Source organism: Cannabis sativa, chromosome 4 (assembly GCF_029168945.1).
Source record: "Cannabis sativa cultivar Pink pepper isolate KNU-18-1 chromosome 4, ASM2916894v1, whole genome shotgun sequence".
NCBI classification, from domain to species: Eukaryota; Viridiplantae; Streptophyta; class Magnoliopsida; order Rosales; family Cannabaceae; genus Cannabis; species Cannabis sativa.
The window spans coordinates 57,427,754-57,438,611 of record NC_083604.1 but is presented as its reverse complement, the minus strand read 5'-3'; positions in this window follow the sequence as shown (position 1 = coordinate 57,438,611).

The following is a 10,858-nucleotide window of genomic DNA, read 5'->3' as shown; positions in this document are numbered from 1 at the left end:
TTTATGTATTGAAATATGATTTATGATTTGTTATTATGAATATGTATATGGTACTGAGAATGTGTGGTATGGACACAATATGAGTTTGTGAATTGATACATAGATTATGGTTCTATGACTAGTATATATTGTATGTTGTATTTGTATGTTTTAGGCTGTATGTTGTATGTTGTATTTGTATGTTGCATGTTGTATGTTGTATGCTAACGTCTCAGGTAAAGTGGGGGACCATGGTGGGGTATGATACGGGATAAGGCCGTTGAATGTAGAGATACCCTACCCTGCATTTTTCTGAGTCGTGTATGAAATTATTACGGTGGGGTATGATACAGGATAAGGCCGTTGAATGTAGAGATACCCTACCCTACATTTGTCCGATTTGTGTATGACATTATTATGGTAAGGTATGATACAGCGACAATGCTGTTGAATATAGAGATACCTTATTCCATAGAAATGGTAGGGCTAAATGTGCCAGGTTATTGTAGGGCCAGTTAAGCCCAGGTTGTGTATAGAGTTTCTATGATACGCCACATTAGGGTAAAGACGTGATATGATTGAAATAATTACTATATGTTATTGCTATGAGTATGATGTCAGGGTTGTGATTCCTACATATATGTAATGGTTTCGATTAGTACAAATATATGGTATATGATATAGCTTTCCATATCTGGAGTTATTTAAGTTACAATTATGAGCTAAGGTATATAATATTGTTAAGACTGGATACGTTAATATTATAAAGAATCGTATTATTGTGAATTTTAAGATATATTTAGTGTATTGAATGCTATTGTATGTTAAGCATTTTCTTACTGGGCTTTTAGCTCACCCCCTTACTTTCCCCCTACAGGCAATAGACAGGGAACATTGAATGTAAGTTTGATGAGTTGGGTCAGTTCTGGTATGTATACTGCGAGGGGCTATGGACGAGCAAACGGTCTAGAACGCCGGTGGAGCCTTGGTTTTGTTTTTTTTTTATATAGTAAAGTAATCTCAGCTCAGTCGGATGTTACAAATTTATTTTTTTTGCACTCAACTACTTATTTTGTTTTTAATATGAATGATCATTCACCTTTTTGCATATTTATTGTAAAACCCACTGTGTATTTCCAAACAGCTTTGAATCTTTTTAATTAATGCATCAAAATTAGTATTTTGTAAAATAAGGCAAAATATTGGGGCGTTACATATGTCCTTTTTATTCATGACATAATTTGATGTGTATGGTAGAAATGCTGGAGTTAGACTATTCAAGATAAGGCTTACTTGAGTAGTACTATCCATTTCAGCACCATGATCCTGGGCTTCTTGGAAATAACTTGCCATGAGGAGAACATGATCACGCACGTTTTGATGGGGTTCCATCCGTGCATTGATGTACTTCTTAGTCGCGTCAAAGCGAGACTGAAGTGATGCCTTACCAAATAGCTCATTTAACTTCGTCATAACTTCAGCAGCCTTTTCAGTTTTAGAAAACTGAGTTTTGAGGGTGTCAACCATGCTGGAAAGCATAAAGTATAGAGCTTTATCATTTGCTTTCTGCCAACGCTCATACTTTTCTTTCACAGCTTTGGATGCATTATCCCCCGGCACTTCAGGTGACGGCTCAGTTAAAACAAACAAGGCACTTTCTCCTATGAGAGAAATATTAATGTTCTCATTCCATTTGGGAAAGTTAGATCCATTTAGCTTATTTTCAGTCAACAGTGATAACATGGAATTCATCATGATAATACAAGATACTACAAAATAATAGAAATCAACAAATAGAAATCAATAATGGTTTAATCACAAAATCAATTCAGAAATTATAAGCACATAGCAAGTAGGAATGATATGAGAAAATACTTAAAAAAAAAATTCAATCCTAAATAATTTCCAAGGTTTTTCAACAAACTGATATCAGTGTCCCGTTTAGGCGAGAGTCAAAGCTACCATCTATTGAATAGAGTTGTCAGCTCATCCAAAATATTAAACATTCTAGCAACCTTTTATTCGATCAAGATTGGAATCCAGCGCTGTCCCGTTTAGGCGAGAGTCAAGGCTATTCTATCTTATGAGCTTCTACCATTATTTCGCAATTTGCAAGTCAAATATGGTCGCCACCATTAGGGTGATCCATACCATATAAAACACTTACAAACTACTTATCTTTCGAGATTAAACGGTGTGAAATTGCTAATGAACGTTCCTCCATTAGGGAGGATTACTCACTAAAACAAACGCGATGTAAAACCAACAATGGAGATCGAATATCTTAATAATAATAAAGCTCATTCTTTAAAATGTATTTTCTTTATTATTCTAATAAATATATTCATTAAATATCAAATTTAGAATTAAAAATTCAAAAATAAGAATTTAATATAATATTTATAAAATTATACTTAGATGGTGATTGAAATAAAATGAATTATTTCCATCTTAGTAGTAATTTTAAATATAAATATTAAGGAAATTAATTTAAGTTGTATTAATTAAAATTAATTAGCAACTTAAAAATTTCCATAAGAATATATTTATTGTATTCGAAAAATAAAGTATAAGACCATACAAATTTTGGAAAATACTTAAATAATAAATACTTAGAAAAAATACTTCAAGCAAAAATATCACCTATCTAGATTTTCTTTTTGACTAGTTAATTCAACTTCTAATAATATATTTTAAATTAATCAATAGATGAAAAAATCATTGATTTAAGTCGGTCCAAGAATTAATTAAAATAAATAATTAATTTACAACTCAATCTGTTTTTCAAGATAAATTCAAAAATATTGCATAATTAAAATGCAATTTTCGAAATTGATTAATAAAATAAAGAAAAAATATATTTTGAAAAATTATTTAAATTTAAGTTGAAAAATTAAATTTCAACCTAAAAATAATTTTCTATTTAATTAAGTGTCATGAAAAATAAATATTTAAGTATCATGATGAAAATCAACTTAGATATTTAATTTTTCAAGTTAATTAAATGTATTAAATTCAAGAAATAAATAATTAATTGTAGAGAAAGCTTAATTATTAATTTCTAGTTTAATACTAGGAAAAAATATACTTAAATAAAATTGTACCAAAATTAATTATTTAAATAATTAATTCCACAATGTATAATATTTTCCTATTTAAATATTAGAAATAATAAGTAGTCTAGAAATAACTATCTACAAAATATCTTATTTGACTAAGTATCTTTTCAACAAAATTTAAAAAATATCTAATTTAAGTTGTATAGAAAAAATCTAAAACTTAAATATTTTCAAATTTAGATTTAATTAAATATCAAAAATTAAGTTATAACCACTTAATTTGAAAAATATTCCATTTTAAGTTTAAAACTAACTTAAAAAATATCTTAAGAATCTTTAATAACTAATGCCTAGGATTCCTCAACTTAATTTTAAATTTAAATAAAATATTCAAATTTAAGTTAGATATGAAAAATCGTTTAAAATAACTAATTTATAACTTAAATAGGAATATTTAATTAAATAAGTTTCAGAAAGAATCTAGTTAGTTAAAATTCTTTATTTAATTAAATACAAGAAAAATACAAATAGTTTGTCTAGAAATAATATCTAAAACTAAAAGTATTTTTCTTAAAATTAACTTTAAAATATTAAAATGAAAAAATAAATTTTCATATATTTTAAAAGTCAATTATGTTGCTAATTCAATTTTATTAGGTCAAACTAATATAATTAACCTAGTACAGTTATTCAAATCAGGCAAATGGGCCTTCACAATTGGGGTAGTTCATGTGAGGGGGTGCTGGGTTCAGTATGTCGTACCCACTTCTATGGCTCCCAACTCTCACACAAGGCCCAAAAGAGAGGAATTTAACCTTAAAATAAATAACTGTTATTAATTGAATAGGTCCAAAAACTAAATGGACCTAAATAAAATCTATCATGGTGTGACATTTTATTTAGCAACAACCTATATGCATCTATATAATAAAATAAACAAATAGGCTCACACAGGCACACATTTGGATGGATCCTATCATGTTACTAGGTCATACACAGATGAAAGAAGATTGTAAAATATACCTGTTACAAATTATTTACTTGATCAAGGGAGCCATGAGTTAAAATCAGATCATAGGATCTGTCAACAAGTTAACCATGGCTATTTGCAAACAAGTAATAATAGGTTTTGAAAACTTACACACAACCTAAAACCACATACTCCTGCAACAAGGTTAGCTGGATGGTTGGATGTAGGATTTATTTAATTTTGAATTAAATAATTTCGAAAATAAAATAATTAAATAAATAAATAAATAAAATTAATATTTAATTTTTCGGAAAAATAATAAAAAAAAATTATTTATTTTTCGAAAATAAAAAAAATAATATAAATTTAATTTCGAAATTATTTAAAAATAAATATTTAAAATTAAACCTACAATTTTGAAAAATTAGGTTTCAACTAACCTAAATATAACTTCAAAATTTGATAACTACTTTTAAAAATTAAATGTTATTTTATAAATAAAAAATTAAAAAAGAAAAATTAAATATCTTTTTTAGATTTTAAATTTAATTTAAATAAATAAAATAACAAAATTTAAAAGTTAGCAAAATATCTTACATCTATTTAAAATTTCATGATTATAGTTATCTTATTTTAAATTTAAATAAGGTCAAATAATTAAAAAAAAAAATTAATATCTCACTTTAAATTTAAAACAAAGATATGATATAATCAAATTTAAAAATGAGATAGATAATTAAGCAAAAAGATAGATATTTATTATTTTTAAATTCAAATTACACAAATATCATTAATTAAATTAAAAAAAAATATTAAATAATTTAATTATGATAATTAGAATTTAAATAGGAATAGTAAATGTCTAAATACAAAACTACACAAAAAATCGGAAGTTAAATCCATGAAAAAGCATGAAAAACGAAGAAAAACGAAAAATGTGCGAGCTGTACGAACGGGATGCAGTGCATACCCGTCCGCGCGCGCAGGTGGGGAGCTGGGCCGAGAAACCTCGGCAGTAGGGGTGTCACGCAGGATTTCCGCGCGCGCAGGGGGTGTCTTCATACACCTGTGCGTGTTGCTCGGACAGAATGTTGTCCGAACACGCGTGTGACCGAGGTGCACTCGGTTCCGCGCGCGCGTGGGTGATTCAGCATCCTTATCTTTTTTTTCGAATCTTCAAAAAATCATAACTAATTCAAATTAAATCAAAATTGAGTTCTTGAAAAAAGTAACTTGCTTAATTTTTTCCATACTATCCAATAAAAATAATTCCAGAAACAAAATTTCAATTATTTTTCACGAAAATTCACAAACATCAATCAATCATCATATAACACTCAATACAACATGAAACCATCCAAATAACAAACAATCGTTTTAAAGTCAAAATTTCTTGCAAGCAAATCAATTACCATGGCTCTGAGGCCAGTTGTTGGAAATTATTTTACCAGGATCTTAGATCTACTCACAAGTATGTTGTTTAACACCCTAAATATGAACTTTCTAAAACGATTAACACATATAGAGTTAAGAAAACCTTACATTGATGCAGCGGAATTAATGTCTCCTTCCACTCAGATGTCTAACCCTTGTATCCTTTCTGTCGCAGAGTATAATCAAGATCTGAGCCCGAATGTCCTTCTCTTTGAGTTTGATCCTTCACAGTCTTCCAATCTATGAATGAGTTACTACTTGCTGTGTGTGGGCACTCACTCTTTCACTAGGGTTCAAAATATAGAAGAAGAAAAGAGAGAGAGGGGTTTCGGCCAAGGTATAGAAAAGGGAAGGCTCAGTTTTTCTGAAGAGAGAATTTTCTGACAGAAAAGGTTATTCGAAGTTATGATTTTGACTGAGCCATCACTTTCTATTTATAGGCAACTACTAGGTTTAGGTTAGGAATTATTTGGCATTGAAATTATGAAAATATCAATTTGAAATTCCACAATAAGTGGTCGGCCAAGGTGTATAGAATGGGCCCCACTTGATTTTGCAGTTTTAACAAATTTTATTTCTATTTTTTCAAAAATGCCAATTTTCCAATTCTAACCATTTAAAAGCCAAAACTAATTATTTAATAATCTATTTTAGTTATTAAATAATATTGTCATTTAATTTAATTATTAACTAGACATATAAAGTCCATTAATAAATAAATAAACCTAGAATATCTTTTCTTTACAATTATGCCCCTGCTTAGTGAAAATTCACAAATTAGACATAGTCTAACTTTAGAATTATAATTGATCAATCACGAATCAATTAATGAGTCTTACAAGTAGTATGTTCTCAACTAGAATGGGCACCATGGATCTATATGTTGAGCTTCCAATAAGTGAACCAAATTTACCAAGTAAATTCCTACTTATTAATTCTTCGTTGAATCCACTCTTAGAACTTAGAATTGCACTCTCAGACTTATATAGGGCAGATTATATGTTCCACGATATAGATATGCTATCTCATTTAACCATTTTAATAATCTTATTGTGATCAAAGATCCTCTATATAGATGATTTACATCGAGATGGGATAATTTTACTGTTTTCACCCCCTCAATGTATTTTGCCCCTTAAAACACTTAGCTACCTGTAAATGGTGTTTATTGATCTAATAATTAGTTAGTTAAACAAGAGCTCATCCATTTACGTCTATTTGCTAAGCTCGAAGGGAATCATCACTTGACTTCTATACACCAGTAGAAGCTATAGATTCCATATTTATGTTCAGCACTCCCACTCAATCAAACTATCATGTTCCCAAAATATATGTATCACCCTGACCCAAAAGTAGGCTTAACTAATAAATCAAAGAACATGAATAGTACTCCTGAGTTGAGCCTAAGCATATCAGGATTTAGATTCTTTTAATCTTAAGATCAACTACTGATATTGACTTGGAAAGATATATAACGATAAGTTTGTAATATCTTAACTTAGTTGCAATATTGGTCCAGTCCAATGTATACTCCATACATTCGAAACTAGTATACTTTACTAATGTCCTGGAAAGAACATAACACTTACTCCAAGTGTAAGTACACATCATTGCTGATTATCACATTAGTGTAAATCCAAAACACTGATGAAACAGGGACTTATTCTTTTGATTCATATGATCACAATCACATTCCACTGTGTTGACGATACTGTAATTGTGAATAAACATATGATCTGGACTTAACTGATTTTGTGTGTAAATGTAATAAACATATTAAACCATTATCATGTAAAATTCATGCAAACATAAATCACTTCAAATTTCTTATATTGATAACTAATCAGATTGTAAAGAGTTTTATTTAGGGCATAAAACCCAACATTATACATGTTCTTTGATTTGTTAGTTAAGCCTACTTTTGGGTCAGGGTGATACTTACATTTTGGGAACATCATAGTATACTTGAGTGGGAGCGCTAACATAAATATGGAATCTATACCTTATATAGGAATTTAGAAGTGAAACGATGATATCCTTCGAGCTTGGCTAAACAAAGATAAATGGTTGAGATCTCATTTCACTTCACTGAAATATCATTTATACGGAGCTAAGTGTTTTAAGGATAAAATACATTGAAGGTGTAACGGTATTTTAGTCCCTATTCAATGTAGATCATCTATTAGAGCGTCATTGATCAAATTAGGATTATAACAATGGATAATTAATAGTGTAACTATATCGTGCAACATATAGAGCGTTCTATATAACTGAGAGTGCAATTCCAAGTTCTAAGAATGGATTCAATAAGGAATTAATAAGTTATGGAATTTACTTGGTAAATTCAGTTCGGCTTATTGGAAGCTTGGTTATATAGGCCCATGGTCCCCATACTAGTTGAGACCATACTGCTTGTAAGATTTAGTTAATTGATTTTAATTAATCAATTATAATTCTAAAGTTAGACTCTGTCTAGTTTATGGATTTTCACTAAGCAAGGGCAAAATTGTGAAGAAAAGAGATTCTATGTTTTATTTGTTAATTAAGAGACTTTATATGTTTAATTAATAAATACATTAAATGACAATATTATTTAATAATTAATTTTTTGTTATTAAATAATTAGAATTGGCTTTAAAGTGGTTAAATTGGAAAATTGGCGTTTTTGAGAAAATGGGATGGGAAAATGTCAAAATGGCAAAATTACAAGTGGGGCCCATTATCCTATCTATGGTCGGCCACACTTAATGAAATTTACCATTTATTTTTTCATTATTTTAATGGCAAATAAATCTAACCTAAACCTAGGTGGTTACCTATAAATAGATAGTGATGGCTCACATTCTCACTTAACTCTGTCAGATGAAAGTTGAGCCTCTTATTCTATACTATAGTTGCCACCCTCTTCTTCTCTTTTCTTCTCTAAATTTTCGAACCTTGAGTGAATGAGTGAGTGCCCATACATATCAAGTGGTATCTCAATCATAGTGTGGAAGATTGTGAAGAATCCAACCAACAAGAAGGAGAGTCAGCATCAAAGGAAGGAGAGAAAGAGATCCAGGTTCAGATCTTGGTGATGCTCTGCTACAGAAAGGAATCAAGGGCTAGAGATCTGAACGGAAGGAGTCATTATATTCCGCTGCACCCAATGTAAGGTTTCCAAAACTTTATATGTGTTTATTTCATTGTTTTAGAATTCATATTAGGATATTAATGAAACATACATGGTAGTAAATCTAGATCCTGGTAAAATATTTCCAACAACTGGCCTCAGAGCCATGGAAATGATTTACTTTTATGAAATATGAACTAAAATGATGATATGTGTTGATTTGGATGGTTTCATGTTGATCTGTGTGTTATATGATGATTGATTGATGCTTGAGAAATTTTTTTGAAAAATAATTGAATTTTCGTTTCTGGAATTATTTTTATTGGATAGTTTGGAAAAAATTAAGCAATTCACTTTTTTACAGAACTCGATTTCGATTTTATTTGAATTAGTTATAATTTTTTGAAGATTTGAAAAAAGATAGGGTGATAACCTCCTCCCACGCGCGCGGATGGCCCATTCACACGGCAAGGAGCGTGTTTGGACAAGGCGCTATCCGAAGAACACGCCCAGGGATGTCTCATCCCTCTCCTGTGCGCGCGGGAATCCTGGAGAAGCCCCCTGGATTTCTCGGCTGGTCACCAAGTGACGCGCGCGGATGGGTATGCAACTGCATACCATCCGTACAGCTCACAATTTTTTCGTTTTTCTTCGATTTTTCATGCTATTTCATGGAACTAACTTCTGATTTTTTGTGTAGTTTTGTATTTAGATATTTACTATTCATATTTCAATTCTAATTATCAGAATTAAATTAATTGGATTTTTTAAAATTAATTTATGATATTAGTGTAATTTGAACTTGAAAATAGGTAAATATCTAATTTTTTGGCTTAATTATCTATCTTATTTTTAAATTTTGGTTATTTTATCTTATTTTAAAATTTTAAGGTCAGATATTAAATTTATTTTATTATTCTATTTTTTAAATTATTTAACCTTATTTAAATTTAAAATAAGATTACGATAATCATGATATTTTGAATAGATATAAGATTTTTTTTTGCTAACTTTTAAATTTTGTTATTTTTTATTTAAATTAAATTATAAAATCAGAAAAAGATATTTATTATCATTCTATTTTATTGAATATTTAATTTATAAAATAACATGAAAATTTAAAAGATGGTTAGCAAATTTTTTGAAATGATATTTAGGTTAGTTGAAACCTAATTTTTCAAAATTGTAGGTTTTAATTTTAAATTTTTTTTTAAAACCGAAAAATATTTTTTTAATTATTTATTTATTTATTTTTCGAAATTTTATTTAATAAATTAATTAATTTAAAATTAAATAAATCCTACATCCAACTATCCAATTCAACTTGTTGCAGGAGTATGTGTTTTTAGCTTGTGTGTAAGTTTTCTAAAACCTATTATTGCTTGATCTAAATTGCCATGGTTAACTTGTTGACAGATCCAATGATCTGATTTTAACCCATGGTTCAATTGTCAATAGGTCAAGTAAATAATTTGTAACAGGTAAATTTTACATTCTTCTTTCATCTGTGTATGACCTAGTAACATGATAGGATCCATCCAAATCTGTGCGCCTGTGTGAGCCTATATGTTTACTTTATGTTTAGATGCATATCAGTTGTTGCTAAATAAAATGTCACACCATGATAGACTTTATTTAGGCCCATTTAGTTTTTGGGCCTATTCAATTAATAACAATTGTTCATTTTGAGGTTAAATTCCTCTTTTTTGGGCCTTCTGTGAGAGTTGGGGGCCAATAGTAGTGGGTACAACATAATAAACCAGCTCCCCTCACATGAACTACCCCAATTGTGAAGGCCCATTCGCCTTGATTTGGATAACTGTGCTAGGTTAATTAAAATAGTTTAACCTAATAAAATTGATTAGCAACATAATTAATTTCAATTTTTTAAAAAAATTAATTTAAGAAAAACACACTTAGTTTAATGAATTAATTTCTAGATAAACTATTGTATTTTTCTTGTATTTAATTAAATATAGAATTATAACTAACTAGATTCTTTCTGAAGCTTATTTTAATTAATTCATTAAATATTCCTATTTAAGTTGTAAATTAGTTATTTCTAACTAATTTATCTATCAACTTAAATTTGAATGTCTTTTGAATTTCAAAATTAAGTTGAGGAATTTTAGGAATTAGTTATTGAAGATTTTGAAGATATTTTTTTAAGTTGATATTTTTTTTAAATATACATCAACTTAAAATGGAATATTTTTCAAATTAGGTGGTTACAACTTAATTTTTGATATTTAATTAAATTTTATTTGAAAAACATTTAAGTTAGATATTCTAGATTTTTTCTAT